This window comes from Osmerus eperlanus, chromosome 11, assembly GCF_963692335.1.
Source record: "Osmerus eperlanus chromosome 11, fOsmEpe2.1, whole genome shotgun sequence".
NCBI lineage: Eukaryota > Metazoa > Chordata > Actinopteri > Osmeriformes > Osmeridae > Osmerus > Osmerus eperlanus.
The window spans coordinates 18,132,022-18,145,714 of NC_085028.1; the positions used below are offsets into that span (position 1 = coordinate 18,132,022).

A 13,693-nucleotide genomic window follows, 5' to 3' on the forward strand; every position below is an offset into this window, starting at 1 on the left:
GCTGTTAACGCAATTTTTTTGTTTTAATGACAGTTATCCGCCGTTAGCTCTGAGCTAATTCAGAGTTCTGTTGCCATAGGAGACGAGACACCGCTGGTTCCATGAAACACAAAGCTTGTTATTGTTGATGGTGTTGTTTACCTGTGACAGGCTGTCCAGGAACGTCCGTCCCCAGCCTGGTAGCACACTGACACACTCTCCTGATCCTAACGTAAATGCTTACAGAGCAGATCAGTAATACTGACCTGGGATCAGTTTCTATAGGCTGAGGAGGGTGGAACTGAATGAGATGGAGATCATGGGAGGAGATTTAACTCTTTCTTCTCTCTTTCTCTCTCTTTCTCCTCTCCCTCTTCGTCTCTCTCTGGAGATCTCCGCCTCATATTGATTTTTCAGACATTTCCTGCCGGAAGGATGACTTGATGAGACAAGAAAGAAAAACAGGGAGAGAGAGAGAGACAGAGAGAGCGAGGGAGAGAGAGAGAGGGAGGGAGAGAGAGGGGGAGAGAGAGAGAGGGAGAGAGACAGAGAGAGAGGGAGAGAGAGAGAGAGAGAGAGACAGAGAGCGAGGGAGAGAGAGACAGAGAGACAGAGAGACAGAGAGCGAGGGAGAAGAGAGAGAGAGAGAGAGAGAGAGAGGGGGAGAGAGAGAGAGAGAGAGAGAGAGGGGGAGAGAGAGAGAGAGATGAGAGAGAGAGAGAGAGAGAGAGAGAGAGAGAGAGAGGGAGAGAGAGAGAGAGAGCCTCAGGGGGTTTGCGGCCTCACCTTCTCACCACCACCATCCTCCTCTCCTCCTCTCCTCCTCTCTTCTCTTCTCCTCCTCTCCTCTCTTCTTCTCTCTTCTCCTCCTCTCCTCTCTCCTTTCTCACCATCATCCTACCCTCCTCTTCTCTCTCTCTCTTTCCTTCTTCTCTTCACTCCTCTCACCATCTCCACTATCCCTCTCTCCCACACCTCTCACACACCCATATGCCCAACCCTCTTCCTGCCCCGCCTAAACTGGTTTTGAGTTCAACATACAGAAAGCCAGCCTGGACCAATGAGAAGGCAGCATGGACCTATGAGGAAGCAGCATGGACCAATGAGGATGCAGCAGGGCTGGTGAAGGAAGTACAGTAAGAGGAAGACTTCCTGCGTGGAGAGAATGAGATGAGGTCTCTTGGAGGTGTTTGAGGATCGATGTGGGTTTGGTAAAACCTCCCTCACCTCCTCTCTGCCTTCCTCTCTCACCTCCTCTCTCCCTCACTGCTGGGGTTGAGGAGGTGCAGAGAGAGGAGGGGGCACTTGAGGAGACAGACGGGGGGTGGGGGTGGTAGTGGGGTTGTGTTTTTAATACTCTGATTGGCTGTTCCTGGGTCACATAGGGAGGTGACTCAGCCAGACGCTGTCAGAGCCAATCAGAGTGCCGGGAGCATTCAGCAGGAAGCCAACTGACAGAGAAGGTCTGTTTCCATAGCAACTCCTGCAGGGGGAGCCGAGACAGACTGAATACAGAGAGAGAAGAGAGGAGGGGTGGGGAGAGGGAGAGGGGGTAGGAGAAGGAGAAAAGAGAGGAGTAGGAGAGAGAAAATAGGAGAGAGGAAGAGGAGAGAGGAAAGTAACAGTTTCAGGGGAGAGGAAGGGGTGTTCCTCCAAAACAGAAAAAACTATTGACCCTGCTCCCCCTCTTTCTCCCTCTCTCTCTCCTCCTCTCTCTCTCCCCCCCTCTCTCTTCCCCTGTCTCCTCCCCCCCTCTCTCTCCCCCCTCTCTCTCCCCCCTCTCTCGCCCCCTCGCCCCATCTCTCTCCCCCCTCTCCCCCCCTCTCTCCCCCCCTCCCCCCCTCTCTCTCCCCCCTGTCTAACCCTCTCTCACCCCCCTCTCTCTCTCCCCCCTCTCTCCCCCCTCTCTCTCCCCCCCTCTCTCCCCCCTCTCTCTCTCCCCCCCTCTCTCTGTCCACACATCCTTCATTTCCATGCCGCCCTCTGAGTTCTGCAGAGCATGAGCTGAGCCGTTCCACAAACACAAAGCAGAGATTCTGAATGGCTCTATGGCCGTGAATGAGCTCCTCCTTCAGGAAGGGAGTGAGGGTTCTTCTGAATGGGAGCGTGCAGGATGGTGACACCTGCAGGACTCCTGAGCAGCCAGCGGACTGGCTGGGACTCGTTTCATATTTCAATTATTTAGCACATTCAGGGATTCTTTTTTCGTCTGCATTTGTGAGTGAAACTCCTGCTGTCCTTTTCCTTGTTGTCTAGGATCTGTGTACACAAGCAGGAGGGTAGACAGATAGGCAGACACAGACCCTGGCAGACAGGTAGACAGACAGTCACAGACAGGCAGGCAGGCAGGCAGGCAGGCAGGTAGGCAGGTAGACAGACAGACAGACACAGACAGGCAAGCAGGCAGGCAGGCAGGCAGGCAGGCAGGCAGGCAAACAGACAGGCAGGCAGGCAGGCAGGCAGGCAGGCAGGCAGGCAGACAGACAAACAGGCAGACACTTACAAAACCTGGCAGACAGTCAGACACTTACAGACCCTGGCAGGCAGGCAGACAGGCAGACAGGCAGGCAGGCAGACAGGCAGGCAGGCAGAAGGTGAGGAGGGGAGCCAGCAGTAGAGTTATAAATAATGTTATGAAAACAGTGACTCTATCGCCCCCTGCTGGCAGCAAAGGGGTCCTGCAGGCCTGGCTGGTGTCTCCTCTGCTGGAGATGAGCTTCTGTTGGAGTCCTACGACAGCAAGAGCCACAACTCAGATTCATCGTTTACAAACTCTGTGTTCTGGAAACGATTTCTGTTGTGCTCTAGAGACTCTAGAATGTTGTGAAATCTCTGTGTCTTAGAATGTTCAAACATCTCAGCGTTCTAAAATCTTGTTTTCTAGAATCTCAGCTAGCAGACAACCTCTGGGAACATGGGGGGGGGCGTGTGGAAGTGGAGGGGGTAACAGGGGGGCAGAGGAACGGGGGGGAGTGTGGTGAGTGTGTCTTGTTTAAATGGCTGAGTGAGAGGTCTTCAGGGTTCTTAAAGGAAGTCTTCTCATGAATAATACAAGTTCCCTGCAGTACATACTTCTCAACCCTCCACTACCCAGCCTGCTCTGTCCTCCACTACCCAGCCTGCTCTGTCCTCCACTACCCAGCCTGCTCTTTCCTCCACTACCCAGCCTGCTCTGTCCTCCACTACCCAGCCTGCTCTTTCCTCCACTACCCAGCCTGCTCTGTCCTCCACTACCCAGCCTGCTCTGTCCTCCACTACCCAGCCTGCTCTGTCCTCCACTACCCAGCCTGCAGAGCCCCTCAACACACTGGTCTGGTACCAAGTCTGTCACATGAGATTGATGAGAGTTGGATTTTTGAGAAACTTGTTAGTCTTCCTGTGCAGATGCCTGTTGCTGCGCTACCTCCCCTAAATAGGACTGAAGTCGTCACCAGGTGGCGCCTAGAACCAGTAAGTAGAAATAAATAAAATAGTACACATTAAAGGAGTTGCACAGTAAATATAATGATAGATAGATATGTACGGACCCCTGATGGTGCATAAAATAACATTAATGGAAAATGGCTCTTTTGTTGCCCTCTAGTTTTTTGAATCATCTTCTTTATCCCAATACCTAACCCCTGCCCTCTTATCCTGCCTAACTCCACGCACATACAGATAGAAGGGGATTCAAGCTAAATTGGGTCTTGGGTATTGCTGATCTGAAACTGTGAAGTTTCAAAGGGTTAGGGGGATTCAGACTGGATGGGTTAGGGTTAGGTTTAGGGTTAGGGGGATTCAGACTGGATGGGTTAGGGTTAAGGGGATTCAGACTGGATGGGTTAGGGTTAGGGTTTGGGGGATTCAGACTGGATGGGTTAGGGTTAGGGGGATTCAGACTGGATGGGTTAGGGTTAGGGTTAGGGGGATTCAGACTGGATGGGTTAGGGTTAAGGGGATTCAGACTGGATGGGTTATGGTTAGGGTTAGGGGGATTCAGACTGGATGGGTTAGGGTTAGGGGGATTCAGACTGGATGGGTTAGGGTTAGGGGGATTCAGACTGGATGGGTTATGGTTAGGGTTAGGGGGATTCAGACTGGATGGGTTAGGGTTAGGGGGATTCAGACTGGATGGGTTAGGGTTAGGGGGATTCAGACTGGATGGGTTAGGGTTAGGGGGATTCAGACTGGATGGGTTAGGGTTAAGGGGATTCAGACTGGATGGGTTAGGGTTAGGGGGATTCAGACTGGATGGGTTAGGGTTAGGGTTAGGGGGATTCAGACTGGATGGGTTAGGGTTAAGGGGATTCAGACTGGATGGGTTAGGGTTAGGGGGATTCAGACTGGATGGGTTAGGGTTAGGGTCAGGGGGATTCAGACTGGATGGGTTAGGGTTAGGGGGATTCAGACTGGATGGGTTAGGGTTAGGGGGATTCAGACTGGATGGGTCTCTCTCTCTTTCAGACAGTTACGCTTTTCAAACGCACATTTGTGGGAATCCCTGCAAAAGTTCAGCTGTTAAAAACCTTGTTGACATTTCAAAACCTTATCAAATTGACAGACCACAGGAAAGGTGTCAATCATGTTGCTATCATTTATCACCTGAATAAATGTTTTCACATTGACTTTATACTGATTGGCTTCCTTTAGTCTACAAAACATTTGAAGGTAAACACTCAGTCTCTTCCCCTTAAGGTTTCATTTTCTTTGAAGTAGAAAAGGAATAGATAATTCAGTTTTTTCCCAACCAATAAAATGTGAGTAATTGACTTTGTTCAGGGGCTTTGCAGATTGACAGTGTGGCTGTAGTTTAAAATGAGTCAGTCATCAAAGGGTTTGGCTTTCTGACAGCAAAAAGTTAAGTTAGGTTAGAGGAAGAAAGAGAAAACTCATGTTCACACACACACAGGCCAGGACTGACAAGAGATACTTCAATCAGGAGAGACCTGGAATGAGTGAAAGATGTTTATTACAGAATAATAAATGTACTATGGTGTTTGGAGCTTGAACCCCACAGGGAATTATATAGATCAACGGGCGCCTGCCCAACGCCCGAAGAAGAATCCCCCACGGAGTCCAGACACTGGTGGCAGTGGCGGCAGCCGACGACCAATCGAGCCGAAGACTGAGACAGGAACCGGGTGGCGACGGGTCGCGCACTTGATAGCATGGACAAACTACACAGGGAGAGAATCATATTTAAAGGCACGGATCATGTGACGCCATTAATTGATAGCGGGAGCGCTAATCGACCTGAACCCCAGTGACCGCCCGACCAGGGAAGGGGGGAAGGTAGGGCGTTCTTAGCGGGGGGAGTGAGTAGTGTACACTACGATTAAGCCCGAGTGCAGGGATCGGTCTTGCCTGACTGAACTTGCGCAAGCTTCATATATTTTCTGATACCACTTCTAACACCAGTATGGTACTATTCTCTGACTGTAGCTACTGAATGTTTGTAGTTGGCACCCACCTGCTGTACACATCCCTAACCCCCTCCCAGCATCCTGTACATACTGCCCACACACAAGCCAGTCACCCCACCGCATCCATCTGAAGTAGACCTAACACCAGCTCACTGTTTTGGCGCCGAAAATGGCTGCCTAGGTAGGCTCTCCTGCCAAAGTAAAGTCCTTGTCTGTGCAAACTTTCATGGCGAATAAAAAACCCATTCTTTCTTCTTTTTTTAATTCTTCTTCTTCTGTTCTACCAAACCCATAACTTCATTGAAACAAAATCAGGATGGACTCGTCCACAAACACATGTCCATTTCAGTAGGTTCTGTAAAGGTGGCAGGAGCCAAGGACATACATGTGACACGATCCCTGTCCCTAACCCTCTGACCCCCCCTAGCCCGAAGACAATTATCAGCTCCTCGCTAATATGGCGATGACATGAATAGTAAATACTGTGGTTAACATCCTGCAAACTCGTGCCTCCATTACCAGCCTCACCTCTCGGTGAACTGGGCCATCAAGCTGTTTTATGATTGAAAGCTGAAAAAACGTGTTCACAGTGGTGGTTGTGGAAGGCTGGGAGGGGAGAGAGATGAGACTTGATCATGAAAGGAAGTGAGCAGCGCTCTCCCCCTGCTGGCGCCGCACTCCTGGCCTGTCGATCAGACCCCAGCGTCACACACCTCCGCAAATTGAATTTCCCTTTTAATTAACAGGAAAATGGTCTTTAATTAAAACCGCAAGGCTGGGTCCTACCATTTCATTATCGTCACAGAAGTGAATTACAAATATCACTGTGAACGCTGCTGAACTTGGCTGCGGTGTTGAAGCGTCCTATTTATTTTCAATCAGGCTCTAGGGATGCAAGAGTTTAAGGGAAGAGGCATAGGAGGAAAAGCAGTTGTTTATTTTTGATCGAGTTAAAAGAGCAGCGAAAAAGACAATTGAGGTAAATGCTACAGGCACTTTTCCCAAGTTCAAATAAGTTAATTACACATTTAGGATTTCCCTTCAGCAGTGGCGTTTCTACAACATTTTTGTTGTAGAAACAAGTTGAAATTCAAGGGTGGCATATCATTCCATTGTCAGTTATGTCAACAACAACAAAATATATATATATAATAATACACGGTCCTGGGCCGTTTTTCAGTCCCAGTCCAGACCTGGTTATGTCCCCTTTATTTATCCAGCTAGTGAAAACAGACAATATGTCTTGACAAGAGTCTAAATATTGTTACAAAAAGCCAAAACAGATATTTTTCTTTTTTAATTTGATAAAACACATCAAAACAATCTCCCACCCCCCAAAAGCACAACAATTTATATTCAAATACGACTTAAAACACTGTCAGATATTACATATATTTACATATTCAGCAGCAAAACAACTCAGTTTCATTTAATTTGACAAACAATTATTGTATACATATTCAATTCTAAACAGCCGGTCATGGAGCTAAAAAAGAACAATACGTCGATTGCCATGTTCGATACCAAATTGTCTCACAAACGTATCCAGCACGTTCTGACTCTATACAGTAGCTATAGCTAGACTTGACAATCTATTCTCAGCCATGGTAGACCGTTAGTGATTCTTGACCAGCTTTAGAGTTGAGAAACTCCCCTAACCCTAGTTACAACCCAGTTGTGTTAACTGTGATGAATGCATCGTGAGGACACAAATGCCACCAGATTTTAAAGACATGAGGAGTAGAATGAATGTAAACCACAGTATGAAATATGAATTTTAGATTTGACCATTAGTTTTCCATTGCTGAGGTGACAATGACTGTTTAAAAATGCGTCAAACACTCCATGGCCACCAGGGGGCCCCCAAGAGCGCATGAAATGACAGCTGGATTTTTTTGGTGTTTGGTATGTGATGACAATTTGCCTTATTCAGCTACGTCACAATTTTAAACCAAAACTAGGCGGAGGGGGACGGAAGTAACGTTGGACAGCAAATCCCGCCTCACTCATAGACTTATACAGTAGGGGGTTGAGGGGTGGGGGCCTGGCCTCACTTCTGCGCTTTCAAATGTTATTCCTCAAAAATAAACAAATCTTGTAGAGATCAAACCTTCCATCTTTCTCTAATGCTTGTTCTCCGATGTGAATGGAACAGATCCTGGCTGCAATTATAAGATCAGATATTAAACAGGTTATTAGCTGACAGCATACTACATTATCTAGGCCAACTTGCCAGCTGTACTGATTTAGGCTTGCGTTTGCATAGAGCTAGCGAAGCCAACTACTTAGTCCGGCTAAATGGCTAATGTAAAGGCTTGATTAGCCCCAAACACATGTAATCAAATCAGTGACATAATGTTTTTAATTTTTAAAAGGCATTGAATACTTAATATTGAAATTTAAACAAGACTGAATTCTCATATGAATATATTTCAATATCGAATAAAATTCAGGTTGCTCAAATTCAAGGCCAAAATTCGATCTGAAATAATTTGAGCTAAAAAAATTCAAGAAAAATTTAGAGCCTAAATGTTACGGTCTCTCTCTCTCCTCCTATCTGGTACCTCTCAGGTGTGGTGAGTTTCCGGCTGATGACGTGGGCGTGTCCGTCAAGGCTCCTCGTTGGCCAATCAGGAGAGCTCCACACCCTATAAGAGTGTCAGTTTGTGTATGTGTTGGTGGAGGGAGGTTGGCAAGAGCTTTGTTTGAGCAAGTGTGTTAATGAGAGAACCGTGAAAGCGTTGTTGATTGTTTGTTTGTAGACCTACTGTGTTTGTAACCCTGGTCCTTACCCTAGACATCTGTGGAGTAGGGCTAGGTAAGATACCCTGGGGTTTACATATACCCGTAGGTAACTCGCTGTTATATACACTAGGTTAGAAGCCAGCGGCTGTCACCCTGTGTATTGTAGCAGTGAGGTAAGTTGTAGAATATACTGTGAGGTAGTGTAATGTGGGATACTAAGTGTAATGTGATATACTGTGGTGTGATGTAGTGAAGGTGTCAGGCAGGAGTAGAGGGGTAGGGAAGCTCAGGGACTCTTTGTAATATTTCTTTGATTTGACAGACCACTGGCACTGCCCTACTCCTAACCGTTTGTCTGTGGTCCTCCCTCCCAATTGTTTGTGATCCTGTAAATGTTACGTGCATTTGTGTGCTTATTAAAACCTGTGTACGGTATTTTGGTTGTGGCATACTTTGATTGGCGCTTGTTTGAACAGGAAGTGGCAGTGTGTGTTGAGTCGGAACAGGAAGTTGCAGTGTGTGTTTGTATTTGTACTTGAATAATAATAAATTTGGAACTAAAAAATAAAAAATAAAAAATAAATTAAGAAAAAAAAGTCTCGGAGCTAGGAAAAAGGCCAGTCAACGTTCTACGCTAGACCGGAAGAGCCGGAACTGGAAAGATGGCGCGGTCCTTTTCGCGCTCCCGCTTGCCTCACTGCGCCACTGAGCACTTTTCAGAGAAATGAATGGGGACGCCATCTTGGAAGAGAAAAGTAGCTGTCTACTAATATATAAGTCTATGCTTCGGATACGAGTCTTTGGATCATTTTTCACGTGATCTGAATTATTATTTTTTTATTTAACTTTATTTGCAGACTCAAGGTCCAGATAGAAAAATACACATAACATATTACAAGAGGGGTACACACAAACATAAATACATACAGACATACTGGCTACCACATATTACATAAGGGGAACATACAAAACATACACACATACAAATATACATATAGCTCATACATATGCACAACCATTAAAACAGGTAGATATGCGTGTTCCAGTGTTTCCAGAGTTGGGAGGTATATCTGGTATCACCAAGTGCAGGGTTGGTTAAGGCGGTTAAAATTGTATTCCTTGACTCTGTTAATCGGGACATAAATCTGTACATACAATTCCTCAGCCCAGCATGGAAAGTGGGAACATTATTCATCACAAACAAATGGCACTGGTCCATCTTGGACACTTCAACAAGATTCTAAGTGCATCATTGCATGCCACTTTTATCTTATGCATCTTTGCTTTACTGTAGCTGCACCATAGGTGAGCTGTATACAGTGGAGTACAGTATGCTCTAAAAAGAGATGTTTTAACTTTGACATTACACATATGAAATTTGCGTGCCAGCATATTTGCTTGTCCATATAATTTACAGCACTGACGCTGTATGTCATCATCGTCACAAAAATCATCCCTGATGAAGTGGCCCAGGTATTTTGCTTTAGCAACTACTTTCAGCTCTTGCCCTGACAAGTAAAAGGAGGGGAGGCATAACTTCCTGTCCTCTTTAGTTCTGGCAATCATTACAACACTCTTTTTTACATTGAATTTGATATCATACTGTAGTCCATAGTTTGAGCAGACTCTAAGCAGTTGCTGTAGGCCAGCACTATATGGAGACATAACAACTAAATCATCTGCATACATCAGATGATTAATACAACTATCCCCCACCATACAGTCTTACACACTTCTAATGCCCTAGAGAGGTCATCCATATACAGATTAAAAAGAACAGGTGACAATATTCCACCTTGTCGAACCCCATTGGTAACTGGGAAAGGAGCCAAAGTTGTCTTCCCCCATCTCACTTGCATAGTTTGATGGGAGTACCAATAATGCAAGATACGTATTAGGTATGGGGGGACCCCTTGCTCTTGTAATTTCAGAAACAGTTTACCATGATTAACACGGTCAAAAGCTTTGGATGCATCAAGGAAACATAAAAACATTGTTGAACCATGGCTTTTATACTTAAAAACAAGTCCTTTTAGTGCATATATACACAAATCTGTGTAGGGTTGTTTCTTTTTAAAACCAAATTGATTGTCAGTGGTTTTTATATGTTGTTGTAGTCTATCAAATAGAATTTGTTCTAACACTTTAGACAATATACTCGGTAGAGCGATTGGCCTGTAGTTTTCTATGCTTGATACCTTACAGGTTTTGTCCTTAATAACTGGCACTAATAGTACAGGTAACATAGAATCAGGCAAAATAAATACATATGCTCCGAAAAGAAAACAGAAAGGATTTGGTTTCGTCATTCACTTTTGTGCAATGCCGTAATCATAATATATATTGGGGGGGACACATCCCCCCCCAATATACGGACGGATTAAGAAACCACGGGCCCCCTCCCCGCCAAAAAATAAATAAAAAATAAAAGAATTGGGCAAAACGTTGTCTTTTTTTTCAGGAATAATATTGATATTGTTTTTTAAAAACGCAAAAGTACTCGAGTAATCAACAAAATAAAAGACGTTTATATTCCAAAAATATTTGATAGTTGTAACCCTAGTGTACATTTGTAGCCCACACAACCCTCTCTCTTTCTTGAAAAATGACCATCATAGGCTTAACAATATTATATCTTCAATAAATAGTGTGTGTTGGGGGTGCTTAGACACAGCTCTAATGCTATTGTTTTGCACTTGCTTTTTGGATTTCTCCCTACAAAGTTGAAGGGCCCATATCGCATGGAGTACTCAGCCCCTCTAAAGTCCTATAGATAAACTGAGGGGATGAACACTCACTTGAAAGGTATAATGATGGTTTCTTTCTTGTGACATCTTCAAAGTGAATGTTTAGGCTATTTTTTAGTTTAATCAGTAGGACTTTTGGGGCCCTTTTAAAGAATTGAATGACTTAAGCCTAGCATATACCGGCTATGGCGCATCGTGTCATATCATCATATCAATACAATACATATCAAGTTAATAACAGCGACGTCACGCAGAGGCTCTGGGTTAGGGGCCCCCTGAGCTCATGGGCCCCTGGGCCTGGGCCCGGTAGGCCCGTTGGTTAATCCATCCCTGATCCCCCCCCCCCCCCCCCCCCAATACATTGATATAAAAATATAAATGTGCTATGGTACGACAGGCAACCACGCACGCTGTCCAAAATTATCATTAAAAATGTCATTCTTCCCCCCAATGTTGACTCCATGGCTACGGCCTTGCTTTTGTGTGACTGCTGGGTTTAGCAGTAAGACATAAATGCTATCTTTCACCCAGACACTAAATCACCAGGCTGAGCGGCAGGGTTGCCAGGTCTGTGTGACAAAACCAGCCCAATGGCCAATAAAACCAGCCCAAAAACCAGCCCAATATCAGAATTCAAAATATGCCCCTGCCAAACCATATACACTGCTTTTAAAGTCCAACAGCATTGCTATCATTGCCAAATGTACCGTAATATCTACAAAGTAACACCAAATGTTTAGTATGCCAGCATTAAAAGCAGTTTTCAGGAGGTTTTCTCAGGAGACTGAGAGCATTAGGCACGTGTGCACACGCACAGTGCGTGTGTGTATGTGGGCGTGTCCCATGTCCATGTGTGTTCGTGCTGATCTGGAGTCAGTTTTGTAGGATTTGGGTATAAAGAAATTATTTCATTTAAAATATGGATTTTAATTTCAAGATATTCATGTAATTTGCATGCAATGTCTACCCTAACCAGCGGACAAAAAATTCAACCCGCGGCAACACTTCAAAAGTAGCCCAATAGGGGTTATGCGCAACATTCTTCCGGGTTCTACAAAACAGATGTAACTACTTCCGGCCGTCCGCTACTGATGTAAACACAGCGTAGTAATGGCCACCTTCGGTGTTTAAAGGAGCTAACGCTACCCTTAATTACAATTTCCGATGTACACCGTATTGCCAAACGGACGTCCAGAGCCCCGAGTACTCTGTTAGACAAGGTATTTAAGTTTTACGCCTCCTCATTTATTCATAATTATGAAGGTATGTAATATGTGTAGCTTTTGCTAATGGCATCGGATATAGCGATAGTGTTAGCTAACTTAGACTTGTATGCTATCAGTAGTTTAGTCTTTTATTTTTGCTCGCAGACGATTAAAACAGTCAAACGAAGACTGCATTGTAGCGATGGGGTTATAGTACCAACAGTATAATTACTACGATGTCCTGTGTGTTTATGCTGGTCAACCGTTATGTAATCCATCTAATGTGTCGACTGTAGGTCTAATGTAGACTGCTGTTCTGGCAGGTGTTTCAGATTTCTAAAATATTGTTAGAATAATGATAAAAGTACTGAATGGATGAATGCTGTATCTTCTTGTCCACCAGTTTAAAACAGACAGGTTGACCGGTACTATCAGTGTCAGAGCAGCTTGTCACAGGTCCATGCAGAAGAATGAAAAACCACACAGCTTGAGAGTAGGCTAATGTTTAGGGATGGGTTTGGGTATTCTGTTCAATTTTGCAGTCTGTTCCAGTTCAATGACTGCAGCATAGCATGCGTTCATCAAGCCTCTCGGAACGAAAATATTTACATTAAAACTGCTTTCATTTGACCATGAGCATGTTCTCGACTATGTAAACATTCTTCTGAGACACTTGATACATGGCTATAGTCTACCTGTTAGTGGAGAAGTAAGGTAATTGGGGCAAAGTTGATTGACAGTAAATCTTTCTATTGCAACATATTTGGTATGGTATACCTCACCTCGTATTGTAATAGACTTGTAGGAAACCCCTTGTCAACAAACTTACCCCAGCAACTTTACTAGGCCAATTCTTAATTCAGCGGTATCTGAATAGTAGCAAAATTCACTTCAAAAACAATTCAAAGGATACATCAGTATCAATGTTTGTCTAATTGTCTCTTTGTGTATTTTACACAGATAGTGCTACGTGATTCAGAACCTGTCGTCATGACCTCCAGTCAGTGTTCGTGCAAAGCTGGCACAGCAGTGTGTAATGACACTGCTGCACTGCTCTTTCAGACAGCTCATTACTCAGAGCTCAATATCCAGGTTGTCCCCCCTGTTCATGCCTGCACAGAAACTGAACAACAATAGCACAAGCCCAGAACTGCAGTAAGGGTTGAGGCAAATGTACTGTATATGTATGTAAGAGTTAGGCTATGTATGCAGCAATAAAAATTGTAAATTGCTAAAAGAAAGTATTGTGATTTAAGGTCAGAAGCATTTTGAGGTGCAGCGTAATATAGTGGAGACTCAGTTTATTTTCCGAGCGGTAAATGGGACTGCACCCGACTACATCAAGTCTCTCCTCCAGCCTTACACCCCCACCCGCCAACTACGGTCTTCTTCTGACAACCGTCTGGTGGTCCCACCGCTCAAGAGCGCCCGGTCCCAACCCAAGCTCTTCTCCTGTCTGGCCCCCCAGTGGTGGAATCAATTCCCCACCTCCATCAGAGACACTGACTGTCTCCCCACGTTCAAGAAAAGGCTCAAGACGCACTTGTTCTGGTACTTAGGAATGATTGGCTGGACCTGATGTTAGTTTCCTCCAGGATCACAATGACTCTTATTG

The 13,693-nt window shown here is 45.1% G+C and overlaps 1 long non-coding RNA gene across 2 annotated transcripts in view; it reads right to left on the reverse strand.

Annotated features, from left to right (window-relative positions):
* Positions 1-13,693, reverse strand: part of LOC134029631 (uncharacterized) — a 102,250-nt gene that overhangs the window by 18,767 nt on the left and 69,790 nt on the right. The gene's annotated exons all lie outside the window — the stretch shown is intronic.